Source organism: Crocuta crocuta, unplaced genomic scaffold (genome assembly GCF_008692635.1).
Source record: "Crocuta crocuta isolate KB4526 unplaced genomic scaffold, BGI_CrCroc_1.0 scaffold11, whole genome shotgun sequence".
NCBI lineage: Eukaryota > Metazoa > Chordata > Mammalia > Carnivora > Hyaenidae > Crocuta > Crocuta crocuta.
Genome location: NW_027528624.1, coordinates 1,224,154 through 1,241,537, shown reverse-complemented (window position 1 = coordinate 1,241,537; position 17,384 = coordinate 1,224,154). Strand labels below are relative to the sequence as shown.

General features: G+C 42.9%; 1 pseudogene across 1 annotated transcript in view; it reads right to left on the bottom strand.

Annotated features, from left to right (window-relative positions):
• The window catches only part of LOC144224201 (rho guanine nucleotide exchange factor TIAM2 pseudogene), a 98,614-nt pseudogene that overhangs the window by 17,776 nt on the left and 63,454 nt on the right, over positions 1 to 17,384 (bottom strand). The window contains exon 2 of the transcript XR_013332981.1: positions 12,829 to 12,931. The product of XR_013332981.1 is annotated as a rho guanine nucleotide exchange factor TIAM2 pseudogene (transcript). The remainder of the gene's footprint in view (positions 1 to 12,828; positions 12,932 to 17,384) is intronic.

Genomic DNA, 17,384 nt, shown 5'->3' with positions numbered 1-17,384 from the left:
TTTTTTTTTTGGGGGTTTTTTTTTTTTTTTTTTTTTTTTTTTTTTTAAGTTAGTTGAGCTCCGGTGCCCTTACACTGCTAGGACTTGTTATCCCAAAAGGTCACTGTTGTAGGAAAAATCAGCAATCACCTGACTTTAAAAGCAAAAAGGGTAAAGCAACAGTTTCAGATTATTTTATATTCATTGTGGGCAGAAGTGTGCTGAAAGGGGGAACAGGATTACATCGGGGTAGCTTTTAGGTTTTTGAAAGTATATTCTATAGAAAACAGTTATGTAAGCAGAAGTTTTCAAGCTCTCCTGGACAAACATGTGACAAACAGCTTTTAAAGGTAATATTTTCATTATTTTTAAAATGTGAATGGAAGTGTCTGGGTGGCTCAGTCGGTTAAGTGTCCGACTTCAGCTCAGGTCATGATCTGTGGTCCTGACTTCGAGCCCCTGCATCGGGCTCTGTGCTGACAGCTCAGAGCCTGGAGCCTGCTTCAGATTCTGTGTCTCCCTCTCCCTCTCTCTCTTTCAAAATAAATAAATGTTAAAAGAGTAAATAAATAAAAATGTAAATGGATCTATGGGGCACCTGGGTGGCTCAGTCATTAAGAGTCCAAACCCTTGATTTAGGTTCAGGTCATCATCTCACAGCCTGTGTGAGTTCGAGCTCTGCATCGGATTCTGCACTGACAGCACGGAGCCCCAGCTTCAGATTCTGTCTCCCTCTCTCTCTGTCCCTCTCCCACTGCCGCAAGCTCGGACATGGTGCGCACGCTCTCTCTCTCTCTCAAAATAAATAAAAATAAACTTTAAAATGTGAATGGATCTATGTACGACACTGACAAGTTTCTTGCTTCATATTCAAGACCAGATTCAAGACCAGAGACCATATGCACTACAGACATACAACTTGTAATTCCTTATCCTGCATGAAAAATAAATCACTTCATATGCAGATCCACTTCTACATAGAAGAGAGGAGGCACACACAATTTTTTCCCATATAGGGTCCATGTAGTTAATATATGTAGTTAATATAAGGTCATCTGTCCTGCAGTTATAAAAACTAGTCTGAACTCTGCAAAACTTTATTAGTGAACACAGAACCAAAGGATTTTTCGGTGCTGGTGGAGCACACCTGTAAAACTGCCTACTCTCAATCCCTGAACTTTACATACAAAAGGCGGAGGACGGAAGTGACTTTCCAAGGTCACAGAGCTGGTCAGCAGAAGCAGGAGAGCCGGGACATGCCACTCAAGTAACCACAACCTCTAGGACTGAAGTCAGAAAGTTACCAAGGAAGCCAAGTCACATAACAGAAAACATGGGAATTCCCAAAATGTTAATTTGATGTGTGTGTGCATGCACACACGTATGTGTGTGTACGCATGTGCTAAAAAATAGCCTGGGTTGGGCTCCTGGCTAAGTCAGTTGAGCATGCAACTCTGAATCCCATGATCGTGAGTTCAAGCCCCACGTTGGTAATGGAGCCTACTTAGGGAAAAAAAAATGCCCTGGGTAAATACAGAAAAAGAAAGAATGCCGGGGAGCCTGAGTGACTCAGTCAGTTAAATGTCCAGCTTCAGCTCAGGTAATGATCTTGTAGTTTGTGGGTTCAAACCCCGCATCGGGCTCTGTGCTGACAGCTCAGAGCCTGGAGCCTGCTTCGGATTCTGTGTCTCCCTCTCTTTGGCCCTCCCCTACTCACACCTCTGTGTCTCTCTTTCTCAAAAGTAAATAAACATTAAAAGAAGAAGAAAACGAATGCCAAGTCATCAAGCCACACCATTTCTGTTACTAAAGCAAAAGTAAAATGAAGTATCAGCTAGCATAAAAGAAACAGTTTCTTGGGATGGAAGAACTGCTCTTGAATATAAAGGGAAAGAGAGGAGAATCAGGGAAGAAGAAGGAAGTTTACGAAGATGTGCTTCTCAGTGTGAAAAATGTATCAGAAAGACAATGAACTGTGTGGAAATATTTGCATGCCTCTATTCTAGACCTGTCTCTAGATTTTAAGACAATTCTGAACTTTTCATACATGTAACATGTAGATCTGTTTATGCCAGAATTGAATGATCTCCAACATTTCCCAGACATTTCCAATGGATTTGCATTGTCTGGTTTCATTTTTTAATCACTGAGGTCACCCAAATAACATTAGTTCTATGGACGTATAAATCACTTTGGGGTTTAAAGAATTTAAACTTTGCCCAACAACAATAAAATACTCTCAACTTAGTACTCCATCCTAAAATTATGAATGCCAGCATATCTCCAAATCATAAAAAGCAGACTTTATCTTACTAATGCTTCATTCTGAGTTAACAACAGGGCCTATGTGTCAACAGGCATCTAAAATTAAATTCCTTGGCAAAGATCTCCAAGAATTACATAAATTACTACTTAAAGAAGTATTCTGCCCTCGAACATACAACGCAAAAGACACATATAAAAGTAAACATAGCAAAATGTTAACAATTATGGAATTCAAGTGGTGGTAGTGTTCACTGTACAATTCTTTCAACTTCTTGTATGTTTGCAAATTCCCTTAATAAAAAGTTGGGGGGAAATGACAGAATTACACACACAGAGTCAAAATCACATCAATGAAAACGTGGCTGCCAGGGGGAAGGGGGAGGGCTCGGTAAAAACTTTTGTTACAGATGAGTCATCTCTGAGGATCCAAGGTGACACATGGTGACCACAGTTGTTAACACTATACTGTGTAACTGAAATTTGCTAATAGAGTAGAACGTTAATGTTCTCTCTCTCACCCAGGACAGTGAAGTGACAAATGTTCTTTTTTTTTTCTTTTGTATTTTTATTTACTCTTCGAGAGAGAGAGAGAGAGAGACAGAGACAGAGAGAGAGAGAGAGATAGCAAGCAGGGGAGGAGCAGAGAGAAAAGGAGACAGAAACCCAAGCAGGCTCTGAGCTGTCAGCACAGAGCCCCATGTGAGGCTCTGACTCACAAACCATGAGATCATGACCTGAGCCTAAGAGTCAGCTCAACCGACTGAGCTACCCGGGAGCTCCCTTTTGTTGAGAAAGACACAGAGAGCAAGCAGGAGAGGGGCAGCAGAGGTTCTTCATCAGCTGGGTGGGGAGATTCCTTTCCCAACGTACACACACATCTCACCAAATCACCACAGTGTACACTTTAAATATTCTACTACTTTATATGTCAACTATACCTCAAAAAGGTGAAAATTTTAAAACTATCACATTTCTGGGCGCCTGGGTGGCTCAGTCAGTTAAGTGTCCGATTTCAGCTCAGGTCATGATGTCACGGTTCGTGCATTCGAGCCCAGTATAGGGCTGTGTGCTGACAGCTAGCTCAGAGCCTGGAGCCTGCTTTGGATTCTGTGTCTGTTTCTCTCTCTCTCTCTATGCTTTGGATTCTATGTCTGCCTGTCTCTCTCTCTCTCTCTCTCTCTCTGTTTTGGATTCTATGTCTCTCTCTCTCTCTCTCTGCCTCTCCCCTGCTCTCTGTCCCTTAAAAACATTTAAAAAATAACAATTTTAGTAAAACGTAGTCTTAGTCAAGATTATACAAAAATTGTTCCTAACCTGATTTTAACCAAGGACAGGAATATCTCACACTCTCCTATCACATGACTAGTCATAATTAATAAAAGGCCACAGGGTTATGGAAATACCTTATGCTCAAACCAGTAGAACTGGGTTAGCAAATCATGTGCATAACTTAGAAGCCTTCTGAATCCCCTTACCTTAATCAGAAAATGGGGTTGGCAATAATAACGCCTATCTCCAATAATAAGAATGTACTGATCTATAGTTACAAGAAAAATGGACCTTAAAACACATTTTTTTTTGTTTACTGTCAAGTTGTAAAACACATTTTTAAAAAAAGCATGAGAGAAATAAAGTCTCTGCTTAAAATTCGAGAAACTCAACCCCTTCCATATTTTTCACCTTTGAGGTCAAACACATATAGGTTCAAACAAAATACCCTACTAAACGTCGTTCTTTATTGGTAATCTTCAGCCAACTCTAAAGGTTTCATCTGGTAAAAAACTAATATAGAGTAGTAACAATAATAAAGGTTAAAACATAGATCACTTCTATCCAAACAAGATTCCAAAATATTAAATAACCTTGCACATATACAAACCCCCACCTTCAAAGAAATTAACAGGCAAAAGACTTCGAAATACACTCATGTGCTTGAAAAGAGCTCTAGTCTGCTGTTTCCAACAGAAAAAAACCATACGTCCAACAATGTGGACTGAGAAAACATGGGACGTGAGTAATACCATTGCAAAAATGTCCTACATGAAGGCAGTACTAGAAGAAAATGAAGCATGTGAAATATCATGTGAAAATAATAAAATCCACAGAAATAATACTTGGGAGGTGAATCTTCTCCCCATTCTACCAAAAGGGGCAAATTGAAAAAGTCTGTTTCTGGGGCACCTGGGGACCTCAGGCAGTTGAGCGTCTGACTTTGTATTTTGGCTCAGGTCACCATCTCGCACTTTTTGTGAACTTGAGCCCTACACGGGGCTCCGAGCTGACAGCGCAGAGCCTGCTTAGAATTCCTCTCTGCCCCTCTCCTGCTCGTGCTCTCTGTGTGGCTCTCAAATATATAAACTAAAAATATAAAAAGTGTTTATGATTAAGTCTAGTATTTTAAAACGTGCCTGGCACATGATGAATACCTAGAAAACAATCCAGTGAGTGAGGGTGGGGAGGGGAGAGGACAATGATGGTGATGGCGGTGGTGACTGTAAAAGGAGAAAAGGTGGGGCACCCGGGTGGCTCAGTCAGTTGGGCATCTGTCCAACTTCGGCTCAGATAATGATCTCACAGTTCACGAGTTCGAGCCACATGTCGGGCTCTGTGCTGACAGCTCAGAGACAGGAGCCTGCTTCAGATTCTGCGTCTCCCTCTCAATCTTCCCATCCCCTGCTCATGCTCTGTCTCTTTCTCAAAAATGAATAAACTATAAAAAAAAAAAAAAATTATTCTCTTAATAAAATGAAAGAAAACAATTTACTGCCCTTTTTTTGTCAGAGCCTCTAAAATCCCCTTATTTAAAATAAGCCAACCCACATATCATTAATACCCATTAAGCAAAACTTTGTGAAAGTTTTCGGCTTAAAATTCCCTAGCCATTCTGCAGGATTCCATCTTCCGGGATGCTTGGGCCTCAGGAAAATGCCTGAACAGCATGCTCAAGTATCCTTAAAATCCAGAGTCAATTTTAAGATAATTCAAAATGCTTTACTAGCATGGTCTGGTTGCTTTAAGGCCACAGCTCCACAAATGTTGATTAAGAAGAAAATAGAGCCAAGGAGAATCAATGAAAACTTAACCTTGGGACAACTGGGTGGCTCAGTTAGTTAAGTGTCCAACTTCTATTCAGGTCACGATCTCATGGTTCGTGAGTTCGAGCCCCTCGTCAGGCTCTGTGCTGACAGCTCAGCTTCAGATTCTGTGTCTCCCTCTCTCTCTGCCCCTCCCCTTCTTGTGCTCTCTCTCTTCACAAATAAGCACTTTTCTAATTTTAAAAAAATGTAATTTTCATTAAGTGAAAATAAAGAGCAAAATCATACTTTAGCTTTTTTTATAAGTAAACTGGAGGTACTCACAAAACCAATAGTCTATTATTTTAAGCTAATTCAAAATGCAAAACTGGCATGGTACGGTATTGCTTTAAAGCCACAACAAACCTAAATTTCATAATACAAGCTTTTTCTGTTTCAAAGGCATCAAATGTGCAAAACACACTTTTAATGGTGTCAACTCTCATGAAAATAAAGAAAATTTGGGGCGCCTGGGTGGCTTAGTCGGTTAAACGTCCGACTTTCGCTTAGGTCATGATCTCGCGGTTCGTGGGTTCGGGCCCTGCGTCGGGCTCTGTGCTGACAGCCAGCTCGGAGCCTGGAGCCTGTTTCAGTCTGTGACTCCCTCTCTCTCTGACCCTCCCCTGCTCACGCTGTCTCTCTCTCTCTCTCTCTCTCTCCTAGAAATAAATAAAACATTAAAATAAAAAAAAAAGAAAAGAAGGAAAATTTTTATAAAGTCCAAGTGGTAACCTTACATTACATAATAAGCAAGTCTCGAGAATTTAACCAAATAACCAGTTAATTACTTTTATAAGAATGCGCAAATATGAATTAACAGAAAAACTAAGATTTAAAACAAATTCTTTTTTTTTTTTTAGTTTTCTTTTTATGTTTTATTTATTTTTGAGAGCAAGAGAGACAGAGCACGAGCAGGGGAGGGGCAGAGAGAGAGGGGGACACAGAATCTGAAGCAGGCTCCAGGCTCTGAGCTGTCAGCACAGAGCCCGACATGAGGTTCGAACTCAGAGACTGGGAGATCATGACCTGAGCCAAAGTTGGAAGCTTAATCGAGTGAGCCACCCAGGCACCCCTAAAACAAATTCTTAATAAAAGTTTTCCTTTACATGGACTTTTTTCTATAGGTGATTATATCCAAATTAAATATGCTTTGATAACTGACAATTGCTGATAATGTATAAACCCCTAACGTTTGAAATTAAATGGAATGCTTTATAATAAGAGGCATGATTTTTACCTAAATGATAAACATCTCTATAAAAAATATCATGCTACTGGGGAGCCTGGGTGGTTCTGTTGTTAAGTGCCTGACTTCCGCTTACTTCATGATCTCATGGTTCCCGGGTTCAAGCCCTCTGTCGGGCTCTGTGTTGACAGCTCAGAGCCTGGAGCCTGCTTCAGATTCTGTGTCTCCCCCTCTCTCTGCCCCTTCCCCACCTGTGTCTGTCTTCTCTCTCTCTCCCTCTCTCCAAAATAAATAAGTATTTTTAAAAATCATGCTACCAAAAATAAACTCATTAATGAGCTTCCACTAAGGTGAACTAAAACTTTTCAGCAGGAAAAAACCATTTGGAAAATAGACTTATAAATTCTAGCCCTAGACACATCTGTTTACAACATTTTTGAAGGCTTCTATTGGAAAATTTAAGAAAATGTAAGGGATCTGTCGAGAATTAAATGTAATCAATTAAAAAGTGGTTTCTCAGCCTCCCACACCATGGATACAGAATTTCCTTTTTATGGACTAAAGTGAAATCATTTAAGCTGAAAGGTTCCTAATCAGTTTAATTCAGAGAGTAATTGAATCGGAGTTTTCTAAGAGACCACAGAGGTCATCCAGGGTGTCCTGTCTTCCTTCTAATTTGAGAACCTCCTACGGTATCCTGACAGATGGGCCACCCTCTTCTGCCCAAATACACCGCGTGATGGAAGTTCACGGCTCCATTAGGGAGCACATTCCATTGTTTAAAATCCAACTGATGGATGAGAACTCCTTCCAGGGACTTTACACCAGTCATCCTCGAAGTTCCACTAATTAAGTTTGTCTCTCTGTCCTTATCAACACACACCCTCCTCCCAACCACCAGCCTACAAACAACAGACGTCCAATTTCATGGCTCTTCCCCTGTTCTCTCTTTCTTTTAGTTTATCTGCACAGTGTACACAGAACCACCCTTGTAAAATAGAGTGAACAAACAAAACCAGATTGTATTTTTCACTAAAAATCAAATCCACGCACANAGGCCTTCATCTGTTTGGTGCCACAAAGTCTGGGATGTGTTGGGGGGAGGGGTCCGCTAGAGAAGGCAGAAGGGAACCTCGTTCCGCAGCCCACACACGTGTGCAAATTACACACTGCTCCTATCTCACCCAACCGGGAGTCCTGACAACTGATCTTGGGAAGATGAGCAAGTTTGCTGATGAAAAAAAGAGGAAATGGCCCGAAATAGAAGTCAAAGAGTTCTGTTTGAACACAGAGGGAAAATTTTACTGCCCCGTGAGGAATCGCACACACACCTTCAGGGCCATTTAAAATGCATGAAATGATGGAGGCCAGAGTGCTATATTCTTCAGAAACAGAAGCCGTCTGTTTGCAAATTAGGTTTCTACGAGTATTCTTCGGCCAGCACACAAAACACGTCCTGTTCTACTTTTCTGGAAACACAAAACTCTACAGAGAGGTCTTTAGTTTTTCCACTACTAATACAGAAGGAGATCGAACCTCTCCAGCTTTCCCCTAATTCTACTAGAAGAAAAACAACTTAAGCAAAGGAAAAACGGTAAGTGACATGCAGCGTTGGGAAGACTGCATGGCGTGGTCAGTACTGTAGCAGACAGGTCCGTGCCTGCCCCGTCTACGCGGGCCGGCAGCTGCCTGCCCGCACTAGCTGTCCACCTGGGAGCACAGAACCGTGCTGACAGATGAACCGCATTGTTAAGGAACACTGAACATGCTGCTTTTATCTAAAAATTCACTTTCTACAGGTAGGCAACTGGGTGGCTCAGATAGTGGAGTGTTGGGACTCTGTATTTCAGTTTAGGTCATGATCATGTGGTTTGTGAAATTGAGCCTGGCGTCAGGGCTCTGCTGTGACATCACAGAGTTTGCCTGGGATTCCCTCTCCCTCACTCTCTCTCTCTCTCTCTCTCCCTTCCTTCCGCTCTCTCTCTCTTCTCCTCCCCTGCTCTCTCTCTCAATATAAACAGGTAAACATTTAAATAATAAAAAATAGAGGTGGGCAACTAATCTAAATATCCTTAAGACCCATGTCAGAAACACCATTTTCAGGCCCCACAAAGCTTACCCAGAGCCCAGAAGCAGCCAGAAGCCCACCAGTGGGCAACCTCTGATCCAAATGATAGACACAAACAGGAAGATTTTAAATCCTGAATGATGCTCTAAAAGAAAGCAATCAGCAGTCCCAACTCTCTGACTTCAGAAAGCTAAATCCTGGGTCTCTAGGGACATATGGCCCCACACGACCCACCTGGCTGAGAGAACGGGATGTGCACACGGGCTTCTGGACGGGGCCATGTAGGCTGAAGAGGGGTTGGAACGGGACTTAGGGCCATGGCGGTCCCCTTCCCGGGGAGGAGGAATCCTCTCTCCAGGAGTCCTGATCCGCAGTCCAGCAGCCTCTGGACCCATATCTTGCCTGGGAAGTTCACTACCGCACAGGCCACCCCTTTCGCTTTCCCCCAGCTCTGAAGTTTCGTTCTACTCACTGGTCCTAGGGTCGCACTGCCCTGCTCCCTGCAGACGACTTGCTCTCAAGGACAACAGTATGCTCCCCACTAAACTTCATATTTCTGGGGTGCCTGGGGGGCTCAGTCGGTTAAGTGTCTGACTTTGGCTCAGGTCATGATCTCAAAGTTCACGGGTTCAAGCCCTGAGTTGGGCTCTGTGCTGACAGCTGGGAGCCTGGAACCTGCTTCGGATTCTGTGTCTCCCTCTCTCTCTGTCCCTCTCTCCTGCTCGCAATCCGTCTTTCTCTCTCTCAAAAATGAATAATCATTAAAAAATTAAAAATGAACTTAATATTTTCTACACTAAATATTCTGCCCCCTTCATCATTACAAATAGGACACTGTTCTTTTTTTTTTTTTTAAGTTTATTTATTTAGAGAGAGAGAACACGCAAGTACCAGAAAGAGAGAGAGAGTCTCAAGCAGGCTCTGTGCTGTCAGTGCAGAGCCCAGTGTGGGGCTCCATCTCATGAACCAGGAGATCATGACCTGAGCTGAAATCAAAAGTCAGATGCTTAACCTACTGAGCCCCGCAGGTGCCCCAGGACACTGTTTCTAAACACTCCTGGGGCACTTGGGGGGCTCAGTCGGTTAAGCATCATCTAATGGTTTGTGAGCCTGAACCCTGCATCAGGCTCCAGTGCAGAGTTGACTTAGGATTCTCTCTCTTCCCCTCTCTCTGCCCCTCCCCAGTTCACACTCTCTAAATAAATAAATAAATAGGTAAGTAAATTAGTAAATAAAATTTAAAAATAAATAATTAGGGGCGCCTGGGTGGCTCAGTGCGTTAAGCATCCAACTTTGGCTCAGGTCATGATCTCTCGGCTTATGGGTTTGAGCCCTGCGTCAGGTGGGCTCTGTGCAGACAGCTCAAGGCCTGGAGCCTGCTTTGGATTCCATGTCTGCCTCTCTCTCTACCCCTCTCCCCCCACACTCTGTCTCTCTTTCTGAAAAATGAATTAACATTTTTAAAAAATTTAATAAATAAACACTCGAACCATTCCTAACCATGATCCCTGTTGTTCAAATAGTAACCACATTCTTAGATCTAAGGCGTAGAAAGAAAGAAAGATCGTGAAGCCCTAGGCCCCGAGTGTACATGTGTTTTCACGTCTCATTCCCACAGCGATCTGTTTTGATTTGCACTGTCAGCACTACTTTCATGCGGAGAAACTGAAGCCAGCCACAGTCGAGTCATCTGCTGAAGATCATAAAACAAGCACCACCAGAGAACACAAACCATGTCTGTCTGATACCAAAGAGACAGCGTTATTGCTATCCATATGGAAAAAGGCATATTTGTGATTTATAACTATGATAACTAAAGTTATTAATAAGTATGAGCAAGGCTTTTCTTTCTGGTGACTCAGGGATGGCCTGTTTTTATCCATGTGATGCAAAAGCAAATGTTCACTGTCCTGTCTCCACTTTATGAGCAGTATCCAAATACATGATCTCTAAACCCAGTTGACATATCTAATATATAAAATTCTGATCACACACTAAATAAAATAGAAATTTACATTACACCTATATTAACCTCCTTAATCACAATCACACCATGAGGAAAATGCTAAGAAAATGCTCTTATTACCCCCCATTTTACAGAAGAAGAAACAGAGGCACCAAAGCTTAAGTAACCTGCCCAAGGTCACTGAGCCAGGAAATGTCAGCGACAGGATTCAAAAACCTCAGGCAATCTGTCTCAAAAAAATTTAAAAAATCTAAACTTCAGGCTTTTCAAATAGGTGTATTTCAGTCTTAGCATCTGAACTTCATAAAAGCATAAATGAAACAGTACTCAAGTCTAATCAGATATTCCTTTGAAATATTCTAATGCAGGAGTTCCTGGGTGGCTCAGTTGATTAAGCGTCAGACTCTTGATTTTGGCTCAGGTCATGATCTCACGGTTTATGAGTTTGCGCCCTGAATCAGTCTCTGCACTGACAGCATGGAAGCTGCTTGGGATTCTCTCTCTCCCTCTCTCTGGCTCCCTCCTCCCCCAAATAAGTAAGTAGGAATAAGTAAGTAGGTAGGTAGGTAAGTAAACAAATAAATAAATATTCTAATGTAGATGATATAAAGGTCAATCAACACAAAAGTTACCAAACATCCTCAAAATTCGTAACTTTAAAACATTTTTTTAATTTATTTATTTTGAGAGAGAGCACGCGCGCACCCACACAAGCAGGAGAGGGGCGAAGAGAGAGGGAGAGAGAATCCCAAGCAGGCTCCTCACGCCAGCACAGAGCCCGATGTGGGGCTCGATCCCACAAACTGGGAGATCAAGACCTGAGCTGAAATCAAGAGTCAGACACGTAACCAACTGAGCCACCCAGGTGCCCCAAAATTCGTAACTTTAGTAAGGGCTCTACTTGCAAATAAACTCAAAACATTACAAAACTTCCTTTTTACACAGAAGATACTATTAAACTGGATAATACTGTGGGAGAATAATTCACATTGAAAAACAGCTCCTGGGGCGCCTCAGTGGCTCAGCTGCTTAAGCATCTGACTCTTGATTTCGGCTCGGGACATGATCTCAGGGTTGTGAGTTCAAGCCCCACAGCGGGCTCCATGCTGACAGCACAGAATCTGGGATTCCCTCTCTCTCTCTCCCCCTTCCCTGCCAACATGTACACACATGCAGTTTCTCTCTGTCTTAAAATTAATAAACTTAAATAGCTACTAAATAGACAAAGTGAATCATCAAAATCTCTAGTAGAGGCAGCCAATTTCTCATCATAGGACACTGAGCCACGTGTACAGTGAGCTGCACCTCACAGCTGACCTTACATAATTCAGTCGGAAAGTACTGTGCACTAGACACTGATCTGCACCGTGGAGCTACGTGAGGGGCAAGACCGACCAGTGCTCTGACCTCCTGGAACTTCTCCCGTGACAAGAAGGCCGAACGGCAAGCAGGCAAATACCCAAGAGAGAAAACTATCACATACGGCGAGCATTTTGCAGAGAAATAAAGCAGGCAGCCACTTTAGATGGGGTGGACAGAGACAACCTCTCAGAGGCAACGCCCTGAGCTGAGATCCAAAGGGCGCGAAGCAGCACAGGGAAGATGGGACTGATGGCCTCCTCCAGAGCGTGTGCTCGTGTCTGTGGATTTTAGCCGAGTGAGCACGAACTGCAGACACGTCCGGGGAGTGACCTGCAAGCCCTCCGAACACGGCTTTGGGAAGTGCTCCGCGTTCTGCTTTAGTACTTAAACTGAAACACCAATACTTCGGCCAGTGAAACACCCCAATCAGAGTGGAAGGGCCTTAACATCACTAGAACCTTACTTTCCCTCAGTGGTTTAATGTCTCAGATTTCCTGAGCTTGCCTGATCCTACGACTCCAGTTACGAAGAATACACCCTAGATCTGTTCTTCAGCAGGACTTCCTGTTTGGATGGAGTTCAAGTGGGTGCTGTGTCAGTATGTGATCTGTAAAGAGATGGGACTGAACACCTGCTAGGCTGCAAGTTCCCCACCTGAGTTCCCAGAGAGGATGGGGACACAGGATTCCACAGAGAGAGGATCCTCATCATCCACTATATCCTATTAAAGTGTGTTTAAAGAAGCCGCTTGGATTTGACGCACCAACGCGCACAGGAAATTCAATTTCCAACCGAAACGTGAGGAATCCACTTTGGCTTTCCCCACCCAGGTCCACACACTAAGAGCACTTAACAGAGCTACACGGGAAACAGACACACAACGGACATACATGAACACCTCTGAGATGTACAAGTGCCTTGAACTTACCGCTGGAAGGAGGGTGAAGGACTCAGGACTCGTAGTGTGAATCATTCATTCATCCAGAATGAGGTGGCTGAAGAGGTTTCTTTGTAATTCAAGCACAGAGCCCCTGGCGAGAGGAAACAAACAGAGGTGATTAGAAACAATTGATTATAATTTTGTAATTAAAGCTCCCTTTCTCAATATTCTGGTGTATCTTGGGCTTGATATAAAAAGGGAGCAACTAAAAAAAAAAAAACTTCAAAAGTGAAGTGACTAACTGTAAAGGAAATACATGGGTCTTCCCACAACCTAATTGGAGAAGCAGATTTACTAGAACTCCACATGGCCAAGCCATTTTATAGATAGATATATGGAGAGAGGGGAGAAAGAGCAGACGGAGGAAGAAAAACAGACAGACAAACAGATGTATGATGAGATAGCCAGATAAAGCCTACTGTGATCAAACCACCACTCCAGGGCTAGGGGCCAAGTAGTAAAAGGGCAAGGTCTCTGCTCTCACTGAACTTCATTCAAGTAGAAGAAAGCAATCAAAACAAAACAAATTAACAAACATGAAACATATCTAGAGTGATATGTACATTGCAGACATCTAAACAGGATGAAGAGAGAATGAATGACAAGTAGCTACTTTAAACTGGAAATGGCCCTCCGAGATGGAAACTGGGCTGCGATCTCAGTGCTGTTTCAAAGTGAGGGAAACGATCTGCTGGGCAGAGGGACCAGTCAAGACCCTAATAAGAACCAATGTGTCAGAGACGGTCATCACGGACTGCGGGGCAGAATCCAAATGCAAGTGGGCTGAATCAAAGAATGAGAGTTGAGTTATTTATGAAGCAGGTGGTTTGTGGGTCCTCTCTGACTGTGGAGTATCATGCCTTCTTCCGTTGTTTGATGAGCTGCCCGGTGATATATTAAAATTCATGGCCCTATTAGTCAACATACCAGAAAGTACCTCCCTTGCTTTTCTTTTTTTTTTTTTAAATGTTAAACAGATTGCTTTCAGAGAGTGAGACTTGTCTTTTTATAAGACACATCACTTCGGCTATGGTCATAAAATACTACATTATGGTAATAATTGTGTACTGTGAGTTACAGCCTTGATAAAGAATGCAGGCTTTGGAGCCAAAAGATTGGGGTTCAACCCCCTCCCCAGCTTCCCCATGACCACCTGAGCAAGCCTCGCTTGGTTATTTAAATTGTCTGAGCCTCCGGTTTTTCCAACTACAAAGTGGAAATATTATCTGCTTTGCAGGGTTATTATTGGTATTTAATGGGATCATGCACATAAAATGCTCAATTAACTGGCTGAAACATGAAATGCTCAATCGAAGTGACAATAAGGAGCTTCCACTGTAAACAGTTGCTAGTGGGAAAGGTGCGATTATCACGATTCATGCTATAGAAACACCTATATAACTTGACAGAGGAAAGAAAACAATTTTCATTTATAGGCTCTTTGACTATCTTCTGGGTGGACCTCTAAAAACCAGCCCAAGCTCTTGCTCTTTACAGGTGAAAATTTAATATTTTTAATGTTTATTTATTTTTGATAGAACACAATGGGGGGGGGGGACAGAGGGAGACACAGATTCTGAAGCAGGATCCAGGCTCCAAGCGGTCAGCACAGAACCCGACACGAGGCATGAAACCACAGAGACCGAGATTACAACCTGAGCCGAAGTCAGTCACCCAACCGACTGAGCCACCCAGGCGCCCCTACAGGTGAGAATTTAAAGCTAAGAGGTAGGCTGACTTGCCCAAAGTGACACAGCTGGTTCAGAGAAAATTTATAGAAATCTGATATATTTGGTCAGGAATGCCTACCTTGTAAGGTAAATCCTATATAAACATAGTTTTTTTCACTTCCATTTTCATTTTTTGAGGTAATCTCTATGCTCATCTTGGGGCTCAAAGTCATGTGATCAATAGTCACATGCTCTACCAACAGAGCCAGCCAGGCACCCCAAATTCTTAATTCGCTTTGTAATTAACCCAATATGGACAAGAAAATATTTTTAAGTGGTAAGAATGGAAAACTGAACAACCTTCAGTGGACTCTATCTAAACAGATTATCCTGACAATATTTTTAAAGCCAAGAACTGTCATATTTTACTGATGGCCTGATAGATGGTTCTTTACTAACCACGAAACTATAAAATATAAGATCTGCCACATTTACATTTTCCTGATGATAATATGATATTGAGCCTCCAGAATCTATCATGTGACCGAAGCTTTGCATACATTTATCCTGAATATGTTGCCATTTCACGAGTGTGGCTTTTTATTCTCCATGCCTTTGCACTTACTGTGCCCTGTTAGGAATGCTTTCCTGGAAAACTCCTAATTATCCCCCAAGACCTTAAGTGTCTCATCTTCTGTGAATCCTTCCCCAATCTTCTACCTTCCTCCCCAGAGACAGGAGGCTCTACCCTCCCTCATTTACCTCACCACTCAATCTCATTTAGGCAAAGGCACTGCAGTGATCTTTCACTTGTCTGTCTCTTTTACCAGATTTTGATTGCTTTCAAAGTGATGGGCTCATCTTTCAAAGTGAAGGGCTCATCTTTCCTGATGTCTAGCGTAGTGCCTTACACACGGGTGTCTAATAAATGTATGACAAATAGATCGATGGATGCATCACACAATTAATACGTGATTTAATTTTTAAACCAGCCTTCTTTTCCATTGCATCACCATGACCTAAATTACATAAAAAAGGGACTGTGATGGTGAATGTTATGTGTCAACCTGCCTAGGTCATTATGCAGAATCCTGTGATCAAACACCAGTCTAGATATTGCCATAAAGTATTGTTTTAGATGTGATTAACATTAAATCAGTACACTCTGAGTAAAGCAGATTACCCTCCTTAATGCGGTGGGCCTCATCCAATCAGCTGACAGTCTATAAAGCAAAGCCTGAAGTTTCCTGAAGAAGCCATTCTGCCTCCAGACTTCAACAGAGAAACCCTCCTGCAACCCATTTTCAACAAGTGGATATTTTGTTAATAGTGTAGATGGGTTTGGGGTGCCTGGCTGGCACAGTCAGAAGAGCAGGGCAGGGGGGGAACCTGGGTGGCTCTATCAGTTGAGCACCCGACTTCAGCTCAGGTCATAATCTCACAGTTCGTGGGTTCGAGCCCCATGTCGGGTTCTGTGCTGACAGCTCAGAGCCTGGAGCCTGCTTCACATTCTGTCTGTCTGTCTGTCTGTCTCTCTCTCTCTCTCTCTCTCTCTGCCCTTCCCCTGCTTATACTCTCTCTCAAAGGTAAATAAACATTAAAAAATTAAAAAAAAAAAAGAAAAAAGAAGAGTAGGTAACTCTTGATCTTGGGCTTGTGAGTTTGAGCCCCACATTGGGTACAGAGATTACTTAAATAAAAACCTTTTTAAAAACAGTGTAGATGGTTTTTAAGGGTTAACCGATGCCACGTTTTAAGACGAGTTAACAATGGGGCAGGTACTGCAATAGCCCATGACTGCAGCTCTGACAGGGCCCTCTGTGTACTTAAGTCTATGAGATTCAAGGCCCTGCTACGTACCCTACATCTACAATACAACTCTAGCAATTTCACGGTTTTATACGAAGAGTGTGCAGTATCTGTAAGAGCACACAGGTGCCACATGTGGTCAGAGTCACCAATCAACAGATGCCACTCACGCTCTTTGTGGCACAAACCCAGCCAGTCCTGGAGCCCTGAGCTGCCTGTTTGCCACCCTTTTAATTCATACAGGCACATCTCACATTTGGCTTTTGTGAGGAGACGCTGTTCAGGTCAACAATGCTGAAGATGCTACCCCCACACCTTCCCTAAAAGCTCAAAGTAATTGGACTTCTGGCCACGTCCTCGTTAAAAACAAAGGAAGGCCACACCTGAAGGATGCTACCACGTTAACCAACCTACGAACTTCCTGTCAAGCTCTGGACTAAGTCACAGCGTCCAGTGTTTATAAAACTTTCCCTGAGCGACAAGAGTGTGACAGCCTGTGGCCATGAGACCCATGACAACATAGGTCAACGAGAAACGGCTAAAGAAGACAAAGTTACTACTACTTAACCTATGCCCTTAAAATAGGCTCTGCTCTCCAACGACGTCAAAACAATGCATTTCTCACTGACAAATTTCCAAAATTCACCCATTCTTCAAATTAAATCCCCTTTGTAATCACCATCTCCCTGAACCCCCCCCCCCCCCGAAAAAAATGTTTTAACATTTCTGGACTTACTTTAGCCTTGCTTTCAGCCAGGCCGCTTATCAGCTCAGAGACTCAGTGTTTGTGGTTAACACAAGACAGTGGGAAGTTTTCCAGGAGAGGACAAAGGGACTGGGAACGAGACAGGCAAGTCCATTCACCCGTCGTAGGAGCCAGGTCTGCGCCATGTACCTGAGCCTCCCCCACCCCTGGACCTCTGTTCACAGGTGGATTGTTGTCTCAGTCTCTGTGCCCACAGAGACTTCAGAAATCTATGAACAAACTACTGAGCAGTTCTCTGAGGCAGTAGGTAAGACCGCATCGTGATGCGCTGTAAGCCTTCATCACGTGATCACCCCCCC